General features: G+C 49.3%; 1 protein-coding gene across 7 annotated transcripts in view; it reads right to left on the reverse strand.

Moving 5' to 3' along the window:
- The window catches only part of DPP6 (dipeptidyl peptidase like 6), a 1,001,611-nt gene that overhangs the window by 316,945 nt on the left and 665,107 nt on the right, over positions 1 to 19,559 (reverse strand). The gene's annotated exons all lie outside the window — the stretch shown is intronic.

A 19,559-nucleotide genomic window follows, 5' to 3' on the forward strand; every position in this document is an offset into this window, starting at 1 on the left:
TGAAGCCAGTAATACCTTGAAACAAACAAACAAAATGACATCACAAGAAAACTACAGACCAATATCTCTTATGAATATAGATGCAAAACCCTCAACAAATATTAACAAACCAACCCTAGCAACTTAAAGAGAATCATACACCATGACTAAGTGGAATATATCCCCCAAATACAAGGCTTCCTTTTCAACAAAGGACATCAGTCAAGGTAATGCACCATATTAATAGAAAGAAAAAAACTTGCATGATCATTTCAATAGGTACAGAAATAGCATTTGACAAAATCCATCACCCTTACATGGGAAAAATACCAAATACACTAGGAACAAAAGGAAACTCCCTCCACCTCATAGAGGGCATCTATGAAAAACCCAGAAGTAGCATCATAAATAATGGTGAAGGACTGGGAGCTTTCCCCTGAAGCTCAGGAGACACACAGGGATGTCCACTCTCACTCCTTCTGTTCAACTCTGTACTGGAGGTACTAGCCAGGGCAATTAGACAAGAAAATAAAAAAGGAAGCCAGACTGGAAAGGAATTTCTTGTAGAAGATACTAGTATACCACAAATCACGGATGTATACATTTGAAAAGTACCTGCTCAAACACATGCTTGGACACTCATGCTCACAGCAGCATTATTCACAAGAGCCAACATGTGGAAACCACCAAAATGTCCATCAGCTGAGAATGGAAACAAAATGCGATATATAAACAATGGAATACTACTCGGTTATAAAAGAAACAAAATTCTGATACATGCTACAACATGGATGAATCTTGAAAATATTATGCTAAGTTCAACAAGCCAGACACACAAGAACAAATATTGCTCAATTCCACTTCTATAAGGCACCTGAAATAGGCAAAGAACAGAAAGTAGAAACGAGATGATCTGAGGCTTGGGTGGGGGGTTAGTATTCTAACAGGGACAGTGTTTCTGTTTGGGTTGATAAAGAAAAAGTGATGCTGCACAACATTTTAATATACTGAATTCTATTGAACTGTACATTAAAAACAGCTAAATGGTAAGTGTACATATATCCTACCATAACACAAAAGTGTCCAATAAAGACAACAATAAACTTTTTAAAAGGCAAAAACATTGAGGAGAAACTTTAAAATACGAATTTTTAAAAACAAACAAAAAACTAGACGAAGGCTAATGAAAAAGAAACTGTACCTAAACACTACATTCAGGCAGGTGAATTTGTTTCTCACTGGGGTACAGCTCAGTAGTTCTGAAACTTCTGTACACATGTGCTGGAGTTGAGAAAATCAGTTAATGGATGGTAGGTGATGGAGGTCAAATTTTTTTTACTGTAAATGGGGGAAATTACAGATAAGCCAACAAGCAGCAACTAGAACATTCCATGTAGAGACACCAGTATGAACTCATGTTTAGCTTGATAGAGATACAGAGAGATGGGTAGACATAGATAAATCAATAGATACGGAGATATGTGGAAATACACGGGTTAGGACACACTTGCACATTCCCTCCCTCTGTCAGCGATGACGGCTTAGACGTAGTGATGCCTTAGGACCAGTGACGGATGGTTCCTGACACCATTATTCAACAGAAGGAACCAGGGCTCCTTGGAGAAATGGCTAATTGTAGGGCTTGGAAGGGAAAGTGTAAGTCTGGAGCATCTTGTAGCAGCAGAAAGCAAAAAGTAAAGAAAAAAAGGAAGGAAGGAAAGAGAAAGAAAAGAAAAACCCGCAGTAATGAAATGGCACCGGGGCCAACATGGGTCAGTTCCAATGGACAAAGCAGGAGCCATTGGAGAAAAAAAAGCAACATGGAATTATAACGCAAAGGATAAACTATATATCTATGAGCTGATATCAATATAAATAAATGGGAGTTCCCGTCACGGCTCAGCAGAAACGAATCTGACTAGCATCCCTGAGGACGCAGGTTCGATCCCTGGTCTCGCTCCGTGGGTTAAGGACCCGGCATTGCTGTGACCTGTGGTGCAGGCGGCTGACACGGCTCAGCTCTGGTGTTGCCGTGGCTGTGGCGTAGGCAGGCAGCTACAGCTCCAATTCAACCCTGGGAACCTCCATATGCCGCAGGTGTGGCCCTAAAAAGACAAAAAGAAAAAAAAGCAAAAAAAAAAAAAAAAAGGAAATGATGCAATAAGTAAATAAATGGCAGAGAACAGACAAATCTCTCCTGCAGAAGAATCCTAAATAATTTGTACAGATACTCTGCTCTCAATAAGGCAGGACATGACCTTCGACTCCGGGGCACAGTGACCTCCTTCCAAACAAAGTACAACATGCAAAGGTGGGCGGGGGGAAAGAAATGCTACAGATGCTGAACAAACGCTGCCTCAATCAGGTGGGCGGGAGGGCCTTCCTGAATCGTGGACAGCTTGTCCCTTGGTGTGCGTGGTGTGAATGGCACCTCCTCCTGCCTGCGTTCTTCCTCAAAACCCTACAACCCCCGTTTCATGATGGAAAAAACAAAAAACAAAAAACAGAAAAACTGCCATTTCAGAACATTCAACAGGACAAGAGACTTGACAGATAGTTCTCAAAATACCTGACTTTGATGTTTAGCCTTTTCAGATGCTACAATCTAGAACGCAGTTGGAGTTCCCTTGGGGGCAGTGGGTTAAAGACCTGGCATTGTCCCTGCAGTGCCTTGGGTTGCTGCTGTGACACGGGATCAATCCCTGGCCTGGGAACTTCCATAGGCCATGGGCACGGCCCCCAAAAACAAAAATAAAAACAAACAGAAAAACAAAACATAATGAAAAGAACACATTCCTGGTTGGCCAGGAAAAAATCCTCCAGTTCCAATTCAGCAAACATGAAATGGGACAGTTTTTCTCAGTTCAAGTCATCAAATATGACCCTTAATCTCCCAAACTACAAATTCTCTTTCAATACAGTATCTTTACATAATTCCAGAAAGGGGTGTCCCCGGGTCCCAGGTGATGTATGATTAAGAATTTAAAACCGTGAATGACAAGTGTCAAAACTCATCTGACTTTAATCAAGCTCTACAGCAAAAAAAGAAATGGGTCGTGTATATTTTCCATTTATTGTTTTGTCTTTTTTTTTTAAGCCAAAAGCTGCGTACATTTTAAAAAGGTTAACTTGGATATTTTTTAGGATGAAAGGCTATTTTTAGTGGTGGTACTTAATTTTCATTTTCAGAAATGTGGTGCTGAGGTTTTTGGTTGTTATGATCTCTGCTGGATAGAGCAAGAAGCAGGAAACGTGTAATATTTCACAAAAATTAGGTCCCCTAGGTTGATCCTTTGACTTCTCTCTTCCTGGACTCATATCTCTTCCAAATCATGCCTAGCTACATTTAAGAAAATAATTACCGAGGCTCTTGGCTTTGGCAGAAAGCAGTGCTCTTGCACAAATGAGCACCTGCCACATCGCTAATGCTATTATAAATGACAGGCAGCTAAATTTACACTCTAGGTAACGTTATATGTTAATAAGAGAATTAATAGGTCAGTGATCAAGAAATCATACACCCAGTTAACAAGCCAGATAGTATCTGTCTTCAAGCTTACTTGCTGCACATATGCAATACATACATCTGCAGCCAGACCATGAATCTCTTTGAATGCCAGCCTGACAGTCAATTCTCTAGCTAGACTAAAAATAGTGCCCTTCCTGTGACTGTCATGTGTGTCCTCAGCCACTGGGGGGCACTGTTTCATAAAATGCTCTAGGCAGGGTTTCGCTTTTAGAACCAATTAAAAACAGCCGAGTTTTATACATATATAATTGAGGATTTAAAACCACATATATATGACACTGGGTCACTTTGCTATACAGCAGAAATTGACACAACATTGTCAATCAACTCTAGTTTTAAAAATGAAAAAACCCAACTGCGTATTGGTAGAATGAAGGCCTGTTTCTGAATTCACCAACGCTGGTCGGCGGGGATAATGCAGAAACATGAATATGTTATCGCTCCTATTATTTATCCATATTTATTAGGAACACTGGGTTTTCATTCCTGTCTCCTTGTATAGTCAGCAAGTCTCAAAAATCTGCAGGGGCCTCAATTTTCCTTACCCCCAAATCGGGCATCTATGGAAACGTTCCACAACATATTTGGAATATTTTCACAAAATATGTGATTCCGATCCGAAGGGCTGTGGCTGCGGGTCTCAAGGGTTCCTGAAATGATCCTCTAGGGAGAAGTTTTTGTTGTGGGATTTGACGAATCTAGCTGAAGCCCAAGAGTCAAATCAGGCTTGAAAGCAAGAGCCCAGTTTTTTCCCCATCATCTGTGGCGGCCAAGGCTGTGTCCGCAAAGTGCTCTCAGGGGAGTGGTCTCACCTTGCCCCCACCAGTCGTGGAGAAAAGCACAATTATGGGTACATTTACTAGATGAAGAAACTGATACCTCAGAGGTTGGGCTGGTGAGAACGGACCCAGCCCTGGAGTCTCCTGACTTCAAGTGGGCACCTGTTCTATCTCCCTCTGATGCTGTTTCCTCATCAATAGCCTGGCCTGGCCACAGTGCTCAGTGAGTTATCTGCTAAATAAATGAACACAGATAAGGCAAGCACACAAAGGGATAACCTGTAACTGCCTGCTTGGCTGAGCAGGGGCTACAATTATAGGCAACACTGTATCAAGAAATGTACCTTCAGCTCCTAGACTGATTCTCAACTTTCCATGCTAGAGGAGGGAGCAGAAATAAGGGGAATTCTCAGGGGATCTGGACTCACACGGGGCAGAATCAATGGTAGCAGCCCTTCTGCTACTGCCTGGGCTGAAACCTTTAAAGGCAAGTTCAGATTTTCTGTTACAAGCACTGAAGCCTTAGGGACCGCTGAACTTCAAAAGATTAACGACCATATCACAAAACCTGTGCTTTAGTTTGCATGTTGTCCTTTTTCCTCTCCTGCTGCAAAGTCATAAGCCTCAACCGTGGTTCTGATGGCCTCGAGCGCCCCCAAGTGCTCACAGAATGACCTCCCAGGTCCTGAGCGCCCCACACAGAGCCTTCCACGGTCGGAGCACAACCTCTGCCCACCACCAAGCCTGTGGCTCTCCTCCCCTGGGTGCTTCGCTGTGACAAATGGGCACAGCTCTTCCTCGCCCCGCTCAGGCCCTCCCTTCTGTTTGGAAGACTCTTCCCTCATCTCTGCAGACGACCCCCTCTCCCACTGCATCTTCTCCAGCACTGGCCACGCATGGAGTCACGTTCACGCTCACACCAGGGCACACGGACGCCGGCATCCTCCTGGGACAAGGTCACAGGCTTTCATGCTGGAATCAGACACCTAACTTTTACTTGTTGTTTTGGCTGCACCATGGCATGTCGAAGTTCCCGGGCCAAGGACTGACCTGAGCCACTGCAGTGACAACGTCGGATCCTTAACCCACTGAGCCACCAGGGAACTCCAGGCACATAACTTTTTACAAGGGAGCTTAGCCTATTTAAAAACATTTGGGTATAGTTCTGGTGTATTTGTTTATTTGTTTCTTAAACAAATGTGGTGGGAAGCAGGGGCATAAAGCCGTGTTTCCACGAAGGCTGTTACCACCTCTCAGGACATGCCGAGTGTGCTGGGTGTCAGCTAGCGTGAGCCTGCACCCATCTACGACCCATCCTGAGGACGGAGGCAGACACCTCTACACCGTGAGTGCCCCTGGCAGCCTCTCAAACCAGTTGGTGCTTCGAGGAAGGCTCCCGACCCTCATGTCCGCCTCCAGATTCCCGCCTTCCAGCACCACCCACGTCCTGTTTCAGGGCACTGGCTTCCGCTCACCAGAATCTTCCTAGGATGCTCTTACAAAACAGAATTCAATCGCCTCACCCGACATGCAGTAGATCACTGTGTGTCCCCCAATCAAATCGTAAATTTCACCCCCCTCCACATTCCTCTTTACAGAAATGGTGACAGGTGGGATTTTTTTAAAGGCAAAATTCACAGAAGGAAAGGCACCACTGTCAGCATCTTGACACACACAATTTAGTGTTGGGGGGCATATTCCCGCAGCTGCTGGGGCTAGCTAAATCTAAAGACCTCCACGCAACTAAGGAGAGGGGTCTCGTGCCTAAACCACTGTCAGCGTAGGTTCTGCTCACCCCCTCCCTCTGGAGTTGAGGATTTGGGGACACGCTGGCCACCAGCCCGTGAGCAGAGTCTCTAGTGAGGTTCCTGGGACATGACATTTCACTGGTGTGGCCACAACCTGTGGGGGGGGGTGGAATTTAAGTGTCCTGCGTGATTCCACCAGGCAAGGACTCTTGGACGCTGGTGTGCAGTTCCCTGGGATGTGGCCTCACGCGCCTCTCCCCTCTGGGGAGTCTGCTTTGTGGCCTCCTGCCCTAAGAAGTCGTAGCTATGGCTCTAGGTCTATGCCGAGTCCCGGAGTCGTCCTGGAGAAGCATCAAACCTGAGGGTGTCTTGGGGTCCCCAGACACACATACTAAAATATGTGCAAATAAAAGATGTGGTGCATGGGGTTTCTCTCAAAATAGTTGGGGGGGGTGTTTGTAGGTAAAACTGAAACAAGGGTTTGACCGTGGCTTGTTAACTGTTGAAGCTTGATCATTCTCTAATTTCACACGTGATTGACATTTTCTGTTTAAAAAGTCAAAATGGGAGTTCCTGTCATGGTGCAGTGGTTAACGAATCCAACTAGGAACCATGAGGTTGAGAGTTCGATCCCTGGCCTTGCTCAGTGGGTTAAGGATCTGGCATTGCCGTGAGCTGTGGTGTAGGTTGCAGACGTGGCTCGGATCCCACGTTGCTGTGGCTCTGGTGCAGGTTGGCGGCTACAGCTCCGATTTGACCTCTAGCCTGGGAACCTCCATATGCCGCGGATATAAAAGTCCGTGGGTTAAAGGAGCCGGCATTGCCGTGAACAGATGTGGCTCAGATCTGGCATTGCTGTGGCTGTGATGTAGGCTTGCAGCTGCAGCTCTGATTCAACCCCTAGCCTGGAAAGTTTGATATGCTGCAGGTACTGCCCTAAAAAAAAAAAAAGAAAAAAAAAAAAGAATAAAGAAAAAAATATGAAACATGGAGAGACTTCTGCAATGGGCCACTATGCTGCTCCATCCTCCACACCACCCAGTGGGATGAGGTTTATGACGTGCAGTCTGATGGGGTCCGTGACGCACTTGTACGGACCTACAAGTCTCGCCTGGCGTCAAGTTCAATTGGTCGGTTTCTTAGAGACTGGGCTGCTGCGGGGCTCACCGACACCCTGCAGTCCCAGAAGGCAGGGACATGGAGCCCCAGTGAGTGCACAGCAAGGCCAGGGCCTCTCAGACACATGCTCTTGCTGACCCATCCCCTCTGGCCTCCTCTGGTCCATGCTGCCGGATGCCTGCCCCGATCCACTCAGCCTCCTCTTCTTTACTGCGGGAATCTCTGGGCTTTGTTTGCGGACGGAATACACCCAGTCAAAGACATGCCCCTCCTGCACTTCTGCACAAGAATTCTGAGGCAGTCACACAGCCAAGTCTGGGGCCAGAGGCTACTGTTTCCTCTGCAAGGCAGTTACTTTCCAACAAACTTAACTGCCCGCTTTTCTGTTTTTCATGCATCTGAAGATAAAAGCCACGTTATAATTGCGGTTCTCGAGGAGGGGAGGGTGACTTCGCACCCCAAGGAATAAGAAGCAACGTCTGGTGGAACGTTGGGTGGGATGCTACTGGCACCCAGAGGATGGAGGCCATGGATGCTGCTCAGTATCCTGTGGGGCGCGGGACGCCCCCCACCCCCGCCCCCCGCCCCACAGAGTGATCTGCTCAAACGTCCACAGTCCTGAGGCTGAGAAACCCCGATCTCAAAGAAGCTGGGTTCCCCCATGACACTTCTGGGCAGTGGCACCAGCCGCACAGCCTCTAGCTCAGGGGTCCTGCAGGTGAGGAAAACTAATTTCTGAGTTGGTTAAGCTGCCTATTGGATGTGTATCACCTTTGGCCAAAATCAGGCCCGTGATTCACTCTTTTTACTCTTTTGAGCTCTCAACACTTGACCTTGGACGTTTTCAGAGGCTCTGTTCTGAACTACATCGACCACAACCATCTCACTTAAGTCCCAGGTCACTTGCGACATTTTTTTTTTTTTTTTCCTTTTAGGGCTGCACTTGCGGCACATGGAGGCTCCCAGGTTAGGGGTTGAATCGGAGCTGCAGCTGCCGGCCTATGCCACAACCACAGCAACATCAGATCCGAGCTGCATCTGTGACATTGCAGCCCATGGCAAGACGGATCCTTAACCCACTGAGCGAGGCCAGGGCTCGAACCTGCATCCCCACGGACACTATGTCAGGTCCTTAACCCACTGAGCCACCACGGGAACGCCTCTCACTCTTGTTTTGAGGATGGGACGCTCCACCTGCCTTCTCTCCCTCAGTCTCAGCTGCAGGTTAAAGAAGTTCTCTGAGGGTACAGTTCACATGAGAAGGGGCTCTCGCTGGACAGGCTCTCTGAGCGTTTTCAGCTGTTTAATCTGTACAAGGAGAGGCTGGGCTACAAGATCAGAAGGCTCATCTCGGCGCTTCCAGGCTTCGAGCTCCGAGGAATATGATTCTGCTGAACTACGATGTCAGCTCCCCGCGGGAGGGGGAGAAGCATCACGGTCCCTGTACCCAGAACAGTGCCCTACGCATAGTTCCCACCACAGCGCTGGCAGAGTGAGTGGATGCCCCACTGAACGAACACGCGCCTTCCGTGAAGATGGGGGACCCGTTTTCTCTCTGAGTCATACAGGCTGAACCATAGAAAGAAATCCAGAATTCTTCAGCTACCACCACTGGACAGTTAAAGCTGACTGTGTCACGTGTACCTTCCTGGTTTCCGAAGGGACATCAAGGCTGACTTCCAGCCTCTTCCCAACTGTCCCCCACCCCCGCCCGATCTTGCAGGAGCAGGAGGGAGGCTGGTCCAGCTCCGCAGCCCTGCTGATGCTGATGCTGATGCTGATGCTGGGGGGTCCAAAGAACCCTTTCCTCTTCCTGTTAGAGAGGCCCCCTTACAAAGCCTATCAGTGTCAAAGCTGCATTTGTGCCTTGGACATAAGGGGGCCAGACCCTCTCTGGTCTCCCCCTGTGTGTGTTTCCTTCTCCGTGCTCGGGAGACATTTCCCAGTAAAGATGCTGAACATTATGGGATAAAGAGATGATACCTGGTAATGGGATATTCTCATCCAGTAAAACCCTGAAATCTCTGGGCTCCCATATTCCCCTTTTGGGTCAAGTTAATTATATTAAGTGAATTCTCATAGCTTTAACATTCATAACATCTTCATGCTGCTTTTCAGAAATTAATTCATTCCTTCTAGACAGGAAATCTGCAGGCTCAGACTCTGAGAAAAAGGATTCCAGTTAATGCATTTAAGAGATCCACTTACATCTATATTTTTCCTGAAATAAATTGTCTGCCCGTGTTTATTCAAGAGAGAGAGAAAAAAATCTTTAAAACACACCGTGGGCATATTATTAAAAATTAAAATATATGGAGTTCCTTGGTGACCTAGTGGGTTGAGGATCTGGCATTGTCACTGCAGGTTCAGTCTCTGACCTGGAAACTTCCACATGCTGTGATCAAGACCAAAAAAACTCAGCTGTATAGTATTTGTGAAATCCTCAAATCTTAAGAGAGTCTTCCTCACAAAAATGTAAGACTTGGCCCAGTAAACTGTCTGTCATGAACATGCACTCTGGCTGGGGTATCTGAACGGCTGAACTGCAGTGGAGAGGTGATCTGTTTCTATAGGAATTTTGTTCTTCTTTTTAGGGCTGCACCCGCAGCATATGGAGTTTCCCAGACCAGGGGTCAAATCAGAGCTGCAGCTGCCGGCCTCTGCCACAGCCACAGCAACACGGGATCCGAGCCACATCTGCCACCTATACCACAGCTCACGGCAATGCTGGATCCTTAACCCACTGAGCGAGGCCAGGGATCGAACCTGCAACCTCATGGCTCCTAGTCGGATTCGTTAACCACTGCGACACGATGGGAACTCCTTGTTTTGGGTCTTTTTAGGGCCCCATCCACGGCATATCGAGGTTCCCAGGCTAGGAGCGGAATCTGAGCTTCAGCTGCCGGCCTACCCCACAACCACAGCCACCCCAGATCCCAGCGGCATCTGCAACCTATGCTGCAGCTTGCTGCAAGGCTGGATCCTTAACCCACTGAGCGAGGCCAGGGATCAAACCCCCATCCTGACAGAGACAATGTCAGGTCCTTAACTCACTGAGCCGCAAGGGGAATGCCTCTTTTATTTTTCTTTATGCCATCTTTTTTCCAATTACTGATCAAAAGAACAATGAATGCATGGAGTACAATTGATTTGGAGGCGGTGGCATGACGGGAACAACCTGGACTGGGAACCGTGAGGCTTGGCGTGTAAATGGGATAAAGTCACCCACCTCCACAGACTTCGCTCTTTCCATTTCAGGGAGGTGGGACGTCTTTCCGACGCTGTTCCTGGCTCGTCTCATCCACATGCTTTCATGTCTCAGAGAAGACTAGCAGCTCCACTGCAGAAGGGACCCAGGAAGGATGGATGTTTTCTACAGACCCATGAAGCCGCTCGCTCACACATAAAACAACCCCTTGCTTGTATCTACAGCCAGAGCCTGAGCAGAGTACGAGCCATGTGCAACTCCAGAAATAGGGCTTCTTGCCCTGAATTCTTTTAAAAACTAAAACATCACTGCAGAGTGGAAAGATTTCAATGTGGTGTAAATGAAACACTCCAGGCATTCCTATTTCTTAAAACTAGTAAGACTTCACACCATCAAATGGCGTTTTCATTTATGGAAGATGACTGTCATGAGACGCTAACTATTTTAATCTCCCTCGGCATTCGAAAGATTAAAAGAAAACCATTTCGGAGCAAAGTATATCCAAATAGTTTAGGCCTGTCTTCTACGTATTTACATGGAATGATGGGCCACTGAAGCTCCGCTGTCTCATGCCAAGTTGAATAAGGTTTCCCTGGAGAACGTGGGTGGGTGCACCTGCCCAGGCGCCCGGTTCCCTGAGCGTGGAAAGCGCCACGTCTGTGCTTATGGATGACACGGGTGTGTCCTGCAAATGAGATCCATGTCGACATCATGTCCTCTTGTAGAAGGACCCTCACGGAACTAGAATTCACTGACTGAAGTCACACGTGTCCCCAAAGCACCATGAAGATTTGAGAAAGTGACGGAAGCTGAGCCTCAGGAAGATCTGGTTCTATCTCATGTGTGGGCTTGGAGTAGGAGAGAGACAGGTCCCCAGCGGACAGCTGGAACCCGTGCCCTGTGAACAGATATTTCAAGGTAAAGCTGATGGCAGGAGCAAGGAGGAGCCGTGGATAAAAGAAAGACCACCTATTTCCCATGCTTGAGGTCAAGGAGACCTCGGCTATGACACACGCGCAGAAAGTTCCCGCTGGGGTCAGAGACGCCAGCCCACAGCCCATCCCGCCAACTTCCCAGAGACCCGTCTCGGCTAAAAGATGCTGTGTGCACACGGGGGAGGGTCCTGAGTCTGGCCAAGGGTGGGCTCAAGCCCAGACCAAGCAAGACCATGGGCCAGAGGAAGCCGGAAGGACGGCCCCATGCAAGGGACTGAAACCACCTCCAAGCACAGGGCACTTGCTGTCTTCCTCCCTTGATCTCCGTCTCTGTCTCTGTGCCACCCCCACCCCCGCCCCCGGCCATCAGCCCCTGCCTGTCTTTCCTCCACATCTATCTTCTCTCCCTTCTCTCTTAATAAACACTTAGTTGCCTCATTACTCTCAGTCTCTTGGCTGAATTCTTTCTCCAAGGGGATAGGAACTGGGGACCTCCATCCAGTGGTTAGGGGTTCAGAGTTCTCACCTGACAGCCACCCAAGAGCAGACCCCGAGACAGCCCTGCGGGTCATTTTCCTCGGTTGGGATCCCATACGGAACGGCATGGGCTGTTCCCACTGACCCCGGAGGCGTCAGACGCACTGTCTTCCAAGGGACTCTCACGTTAGCCTGCAAACGGGGGGGTGGGGGGTGGGGGGTGTCCTAGGCCTCCGCTAAGACAGCAGCCGTGGGGGCTGCATGGATTTTAATGGGCTGCTAAAAGGCCGTTTCCCTGATCTGGGCCACACCTGAGCGACAGTGTGAAATGACTCTCCCCTAAGTGAGATGTTTACGGCTGATCTCCTGAACAAAGGCTCAGATGAAGAAAGAAGGGACAGTGAGAACGAAAGCCTCGTCCTGCTTCCAGGACCAGCTCCCTGGTGCATGTGACACTGAGATGCTCCAGGAACCTCTCTAAGCCTCACTGTCCTCATCTGTAAAGCAGAGGTCCCACCAGCCGCAAAGGATTGCTCTGAACATCCAACGAGCTCAGGCACCTGCAACACCTGGTGGGATGCACGTCCAGCCAGACAGGGAGCAGGTGGAGGAGAAGGACAAGGACGAGAAGGAGGGCAGAGGTGCAGGCAAGAAGGAGGCGGCCCCCTCGGGCATCCCAGCCCACAGAGAGTTTTTATGCCTTTGAAGTTCCTATTAAATCAACGTGCACTTAGCTTTTCCCAGTATCTCCCTTTTGCTATTGCTGTTGGGATCTTAGCGCTACTTGATGTTTTGTGTTGATCTGCTTCCAGTCCTTTCTGGAACAAAAGGGTATAAATTCATTTATGTCACTTGGGGCATTCATTTACCCAACACTTCCTGGACACCGCACTGGGGGCAGGGATACACCCTGAAATCCTCAAGAAAAGAAAAGTAACGGATGCCTTATAAGCTACCATGGATAACACGTGGGGTTTCTGGATGCAAATTGTTATATTGGGAATGGATGGGCGATGGGGCCCTACTGTACAACACAGAGAACTGTGCGTGATTGGGTCACTCTGCTGTACAATGGAGATTGAAGAAACACTATAAATCAACTATATATTAGTTTTTAAAAATGCAAAAATAAACCCCACCCCAAAACAAAAATCATAAACCAAAAACCAACAAGGTACAAACCATACCCTCTATCTCTTTAGGACCTGAAATTACCCACCTAGCCAGAGTGCTAGGCATCCAACAGACGCTTAATGATGCTGCAAGGACACTGCTTTACCTGTTTCCATTGTTTTAAGCAGTTTGATCCCTGGAGACTGAGGCTTGATTGGTGCCACGAGGGAATCTGTGAGCTAGTGCGGCTGGAAATAAATCACTTCAAGAGATTAAGTTACTGCCCAGGAGGAAAGCCACAAAAAGACACATCAGGAGAATATGTGCCAAGATCACGGACAAGCAGTGGAAGGGAGCTTGTCCTGTTTGGCTCGGGAGCCGGGAGTGACAAGCCGCCCTGCTTATGTCTGGGGCGTCCCACGGGACCTCAAATAAACATCACACACTCAGGCAGTGGGGCTACTCTAAAACCTGAGCCCCCAAATAAAAATTACAGAATGACCCTGCTCCCCTGCATCCCAGCCCGTTCATCTCCCCTCATCACCGAGTCCACGTGCCAGTGGAGGGGATGAGAGGACGTGGAGGAACCCTTGAGCCCTTGTTCTTCCAAACTCGGTCCTTGCTTCAAAAGGAGGCAGAGATTCTGGGTGAATTTGAGGCTCTAAAGGCAAAGGAAGGTGATGAAAAGAGGGAAGGAGACTCCGGGTTTGCCTGAGCGTAAAAGGGAAGCGGAAAGATTTTTTCAGCCTCGAATATGCTGCATCTCCTCGTGGGCATGCAATGACTTATCCCAGCGCTGCCCCCGGGAGCTGGGCATCAGGAAGAAAGGCTGTCATTAGCTCGAAGAAGGACTCAGAGAGGTGCTGGCGTGGCCACTGTCCCTCACGTCCATCAGCTGGTCAATGAACAGACTCTTATTGGCAATGAGTGTGTTTGTTTAACCTGACATGTGGGGATCTTAACCCCAAATTAAGTTTTAACTACCCAACAATGTGGCTGAAAGATGAATAACCGACTAGAATTTTCGTGTTCACTAAAAACCTAGAATTTTCGTGTTCACTAAAAACCTATTTTAAAGCCAAGCGTCACTGAGGAGAAAGCTGGAAAAGAAAATGCCCTCTGGCAGGCTGGTATTACCTTACGCTGCCATTTACCTCTGATTTCAGCCCATCAGACCTCAGCACACCCTCCCTCTCCTTCCCATGCTGCTTGTGCTTATTCACAGGCAAACTGCATTTAGGGGGTGGCTGTACAGTCCGACGTGGGTCTCATTTCTGAGGCCGTCTGAACATGGTATCAGAGAGCCCAAGGACCTTCGAAGCTGCATTCCTGTTCTCTGGCTATCGCTGCACGATCCCTGTTGTCAGAGGTAAGAACAAGCCAGCAAATAGGTGGGGTCCGTACAAATCTGCCCCTTAGGATTCCTGACTTGGGACTTAACCAAGCCCCCAGGTAGGTAGCCCGGTTTACTGCAAACCTACCCACAAAGCTATCCGACTGAAAACAAAAAAACAAGACTCAGTCCTAAACATAACCATCCACCAACACCCTTTCAAGGTTTATCTGGGTGCTTCTTAGGCATCTGTGCTTGCAGATCACAACTGTTTTAAGGAAGGCATTTGGTGCCCGGAGGTGTCTGAGTTGAGAAGCTTATAGAAGAAACAAGACCAATAGCCAAAAGAAGCGGCTAACCTCTTGTGGAGGAAGCCAAGCTCACACTCCAGCCGCTGCCCTGCGGAGCCTTGAGGCGCCGAGGCGGGGTGGGCACAGGCACAGCCCCCCCCCAACCCAAGCCTGGCACTTCTGCCAGCATCCCAGGATGCCAGGCTCACATGAGATCAGCAGCCAGGGCTGCGGGCTGTGGGCCCTGGACGAGGCCACGGGCCACCGAAGGAGCTGGTGACCCTGAAGAAACGTCCTGGGAACACTGTCTTGTCCTTTGCAGACCCGTCCGGACTCCCACCGCCCATGTGGATTCAACCTCCCAATGCCTCCATCAACGCCCTTGTATTTAGCGAACTTAAACATCCCCCTGAACAAGAAACAAGTTCCCAGAACCCTCAGAAGGTATTTTCAGGGTAAGGCAGGCAGAACCTTTAAAAAGGCTGGTCCCGCCACTTGCCAGCTGTGTGGCCCAGGGCAAGTGACTTAACTCTCTGAGCCCAGCAGCCTTCTCTGTAACACTGATGCCACTAGGCAGCACCCCGTTGCTCTGTAGGTCTGTTCTCTTCCCCTTACTATTGGTGGGGGTGAAAGCCCTGTGGAAAGATTGGACCAGGGAGAAATTAAAAAATGAAGTCGCTTCTTGATTCCTCGCTTGGCAAAGGGTAGCGGTCCCAGAAATGCACCTTTACTTTGGAAAAACGCCTTACTTTGGCTTTTAGGTTGTTGCTGAGACAGGCTGAGGGGCACCCAAGGCAGGAGCTGAGAACAGAAGCTTGCTGGTCACAATCACGGCTAAAGTCATCTGAGCCATGAAGCCGCATGAAGGAGTCGCTTCCTGTTTTCCTGGGGGGGGGGAGTGGGGGGCGGGGGGCGGGGGGGTGGGGGTTGTGTGGGAGAGAAGTAAAGGACCTGGACAGAGATGATCACAACCAAGAGGCAGTGCCCGCTGGCACCAGAGGGCGCTGGGCCTCTGCCAGATGTGAGGCTGGCCCTTGGGTTGGAAATTTGGGAATTTGGATCTTCGGGGTTTTCTGTGTTTTGGGCTTTTTTTTGCTGCACTCGTGCCAAGCAGAAGTTCCCGGGTCAGGGATCAAACCTACACCATAGCAGAGACCTGAGCTGCTGCAGTGACAACGTCAGATCCTTAACCCACTGTGCCAAAGGGAACTCTGGGAAATTTGGATCTTTATAAAAGCCCCAAACCTGCTCAGCATCAAAAAAAATGCAGACGCCAATATATCTATTCTTATAAACGTCCCCTCTTTCTGCTCCCATGAGATATAAGAAGAGACACAAAAAAGGTGAATTCCATATCAAACACTAGCAATTAGAAGGACCTACCCCAGTTCTCAAAACATCTCCTTCTGGAAGACACCCAGCTCGCAAGGAGAGCACAGGACCCTGGCATGGGGGTGGCCCAGAAGGCCCCCGAAACATGCGAAAAGGGAAGATGAGCCTCTGGCCAAGTGTGCAGGCAGCTTTGGCTCCTGTGTCCACGGCTCGCTACCTGAATCCCATCCCTGTTGGCCTCCGTGCCGGGAAGTGACAGTGGGTTTGGAAAGTCTGTAGTGGAAGCAGCAGCGGCCAAACAAGGCCACTCAGTCTGGGAGGACCTCTAAGCAAGCAGACAAGAGAGGCCAGTGGAAATTCTCCGAGGCAGCAAGACCAAGGGACCTTTAGAAGAGGGGTATGTGACAGTCACCTCTAAGCCACTCTGTCTTCTGGCTTCTGTGAGTGTTTCTGACCCTCGGCCCTGCACAAAAGGCTGTCCTTAAGCAGTTCTGTGGCCTCGAATTTGGGAGACCAGAGGAGCGATGGTGTCCACGCAAGGGACAAAGTGAAGACAAGACAGGACTGCTCACGTGGCAGCCACAATGGGGCGCAGGACGGAGGGTGCAGTGGGGTCCGTCTGCAAAGAAGCCAGGAAGCATGACAAGCACTGAAAAGGCCACAGACTTTGCACAGGACCTGGGTTCATCGTTAGGCTCCTGGGTGACCCCATCCAGTGGAAAGACGTGGGACATCTGGATAACGTGGAGATGGTGACATCCCGTGTCCCTCACGGGGTGGCTTTGAGGGATTCAGGGAAACAGTGTGTGCAAAGAGCTTGGCACAGCACCTGGCACCTTTTGCAGATGATCAATAACAGGCGAGGATAAAAATTACGAGGGGCGAACAAATCTAGTGCCCGGAGCTGCCTCTACCACGCAGTAGATGCTTCTGGTACAGTACGTAAAACTTCCAAGTAAGTAAACAAAACACAGTTGGATCCATCTTTACCATTTTTATATGTGTGTGTACAATTTCTTACAATGCCAAGAGTCATCGCAAACAAAGAACCTGGTTACTTTCAATCAACCGGAAATGCATTTCCGCAGAGTCCTTTCCGGGACCACTCTGTTTGCCTGATGGCTGAGTATTCATTCAGTCACGGCAGAATGTACGGAAGCTTTACTACACGGCGGCCAATCTGCTCGCTGAGGGAAACAGAACCGTCACTCCCACACATTCCCGGTTCTAAGACGCTCGCTGTCAAGGGCCAGGCAGAGATGCGAACAGACACCTGTAGGCAAGTAAGACCCTCTGCGGGGCCCCGGATTGATGGGTCCTTGGGGATTACACTCCATCATGGGAGAGATCAAGGGATTCGCTTTTTATTAATGAAGAAGATGATCGATGTTGGAAAAGACGTCCATGCGAATTCATTAGCCTCTAGCCGGCTGACGTGGTTAAGGACGTTGTGGGGGTAATTTAATGGAAACAAATGATAACGTCAGCGCTTGCGTGAGAGTTGCGGCATTCAAGGACGCAGGTCTCTAACGCATAGAACCTCCTGATTTGCTTTAAAAGGACCATTCTAGACACGGAGGAAAGGACCATTCTAGACACGGAGGAATCCCACCCCTGGGCTCAACAGCTGCAGGGCATGGGGACTCCCCTCACTGCGCAGGCTCCCTATATTTGGAAGAAAGGAGCACACAACAGGACTTGTGAGTCCCGATCTGTGGGGGTGGGGGGCTGCACTCTGCCCCCACCCTGAAGGCAGACCTCCTGCAGTAACACCCAGGACCTCAGAGCATCCGGAGTGCTGGGGAGGATGCTCAGAAAAAGCCCTTGCCAGCCTTGGAGCCTTGAAACCACATACACCACCCTGAAAAACATCTCCCACCTCACTGAGGATGAAACATAACACGTAAATCTCACTCGAGAGTCCTTCTCTCAAGAAAAAAAAAAAAGTCCGTGACTGTGTGTGTCTCTCTTAGATCCAAAAAAAACAGGTCCGTCTCTTCGTCATGCAAACAAATGCATTGAAATGGGATCTTACGCTTTGCTCCTGCCAAGGCATCTGCATCTGGTTCAGCAAGAAGAGGCTGCATCTAAATTTCCCAGGGAGGTGGCACTGGCCCACTATAAGGTGATAAGGAGGCTCAGAACATGCTTCTCTTTGCTGGGAGAGTGCTGGCCAGGGCTGAGCCTGCAAGGATGCAGCTCCCCAAATCCCAATCCAGACCAGCAGCAGGGCCCTGGGGCCGCCCGTCATTTCTGGAAAGGATGGGCCCCTGCAGGCAGAGGACCACCAGCAGCAAGAGTGATACTCACACAGCATCTATGCCCCTTGGGGAGGGAAGAACCAGGCTGGCTGCCGCCTCCACCCCAGATGCTTCTCGGGCCCTGCATGGGAGCCTAAGCTGATGCTCCAGTGGAAGCCCTGATGGAAGTTTTAGAATTTCATCACAACTTGGGGGAGTGAGCAACTACTTCTGTTTGGGAAAAGCCAGAGAGAATTTACTTGGGAATCAAGTCATAAAGAGCAAAAGCGAGTTTCTGAAGCGGGGGAGAGAGGAAGGAAGAACAGAGACAAAGGCACTGAATTGTTTCATGCGGCTACTGTTCTTTTTGTCCCATTGCCACGACTGCTTCCATAGCCGGGCACTAAATGGGACTGCCTTCCCGAGGTTTCCTGCAGGAAACTCCAATAGGAAACACCGAGAGGAGGGTTGGCAACTAAGTTTCAGCTCGGGCACCGGGAAGGTGGGAGATGGAGATGCCTTAAGAAGGAGGCGGAGCAGGGACAAGCTGGCTGTTGAAAGAGTCTTGGTCTGGGTACACGGGAGCAATGGCGAGACGGCCTTTACCGCATTAAACAGTCCACGGCGTAAGTGGCCTCACGCCAGGCGTTTGAGTTTCTCTTCTCCCGAGGAAAGGGGAAATGTGGAAAACTACAGCCAAAGCCAGAGACGGGAAATTGGCGGTTTACCTCGAAGTGTCCTCTAATTACACTCCGTCAGTTTCCCAAGGGCTTTACGAAGGCCCGGGATGCTCTGACGTGCCTTTTCTGCCCCGACCTCAAATGCTCACTGTCGTTACCTCCATCGACACACAGGACCCTGCGAGGACATTTTCACTCTTTGCAACCTGGCCTCTCCCTGCAGTGTCTACTGGCCAATTGGTACAGGCTGTGTTGCATGACCCCCAGGGAACTTTCCACGCTCAGCAATCCCAAGACTTAATGGTTTTGATTGAAAAATGTGGCCTTCCAAAAGCAGCAGAAATACCCCAAACCATTTCAAATGCGAATTCCCCCTCTATCTAACCCCCTGAGCTTTGGGGGAAAAAAAAAATCCATCTGGTTTTTCAGAAGGACAATAGGGAAGACGATAAAGCAAATATGGAAATCGAGCTGCTTGGAGTCCTGGGCACTGTCTCCAATTTTATCTTCCAAAACATATACTTTCCCAGGATCAACCAGGCAGCTGATATTTTCCTACATTCAAAAGAAGCAATTTTCTCCAATTTTACAGTCTCTCTAGTATTGCATCCGAGAGACACGGAGGCTCTCTGCTTTCAAGTGGCTGGATTAATGGAATGAGCATAAACAAACACAGCAGAGAGATTCTGGAGGCAGCCGCAGTGGTCTTGAACCCGGTCCACTCAAGTCGAGGAGAGAACAGATGGCGAGGCCAGGCCTTGCATGGAGCTTGCAGACAAGCTACTCCAGCCCGTTCA

The sequence above is a fragment of the Sus scrofa genome, chromosome 18 (genome assembly GCF_054392235.1).
Source record: "Sus scrofa isolate SSC_HxYL_T2T_F1_AM1 chromosome 18, Sscrofa_HxYL_maternal_Yorkshire_Landrace_v2.0, whole genome shotgun sequence".
NCBI lineage: Eukaryota > Metazoa > Chordata > Mammalia > Artiodactyla > Suidae > Sus > Sus scrofa.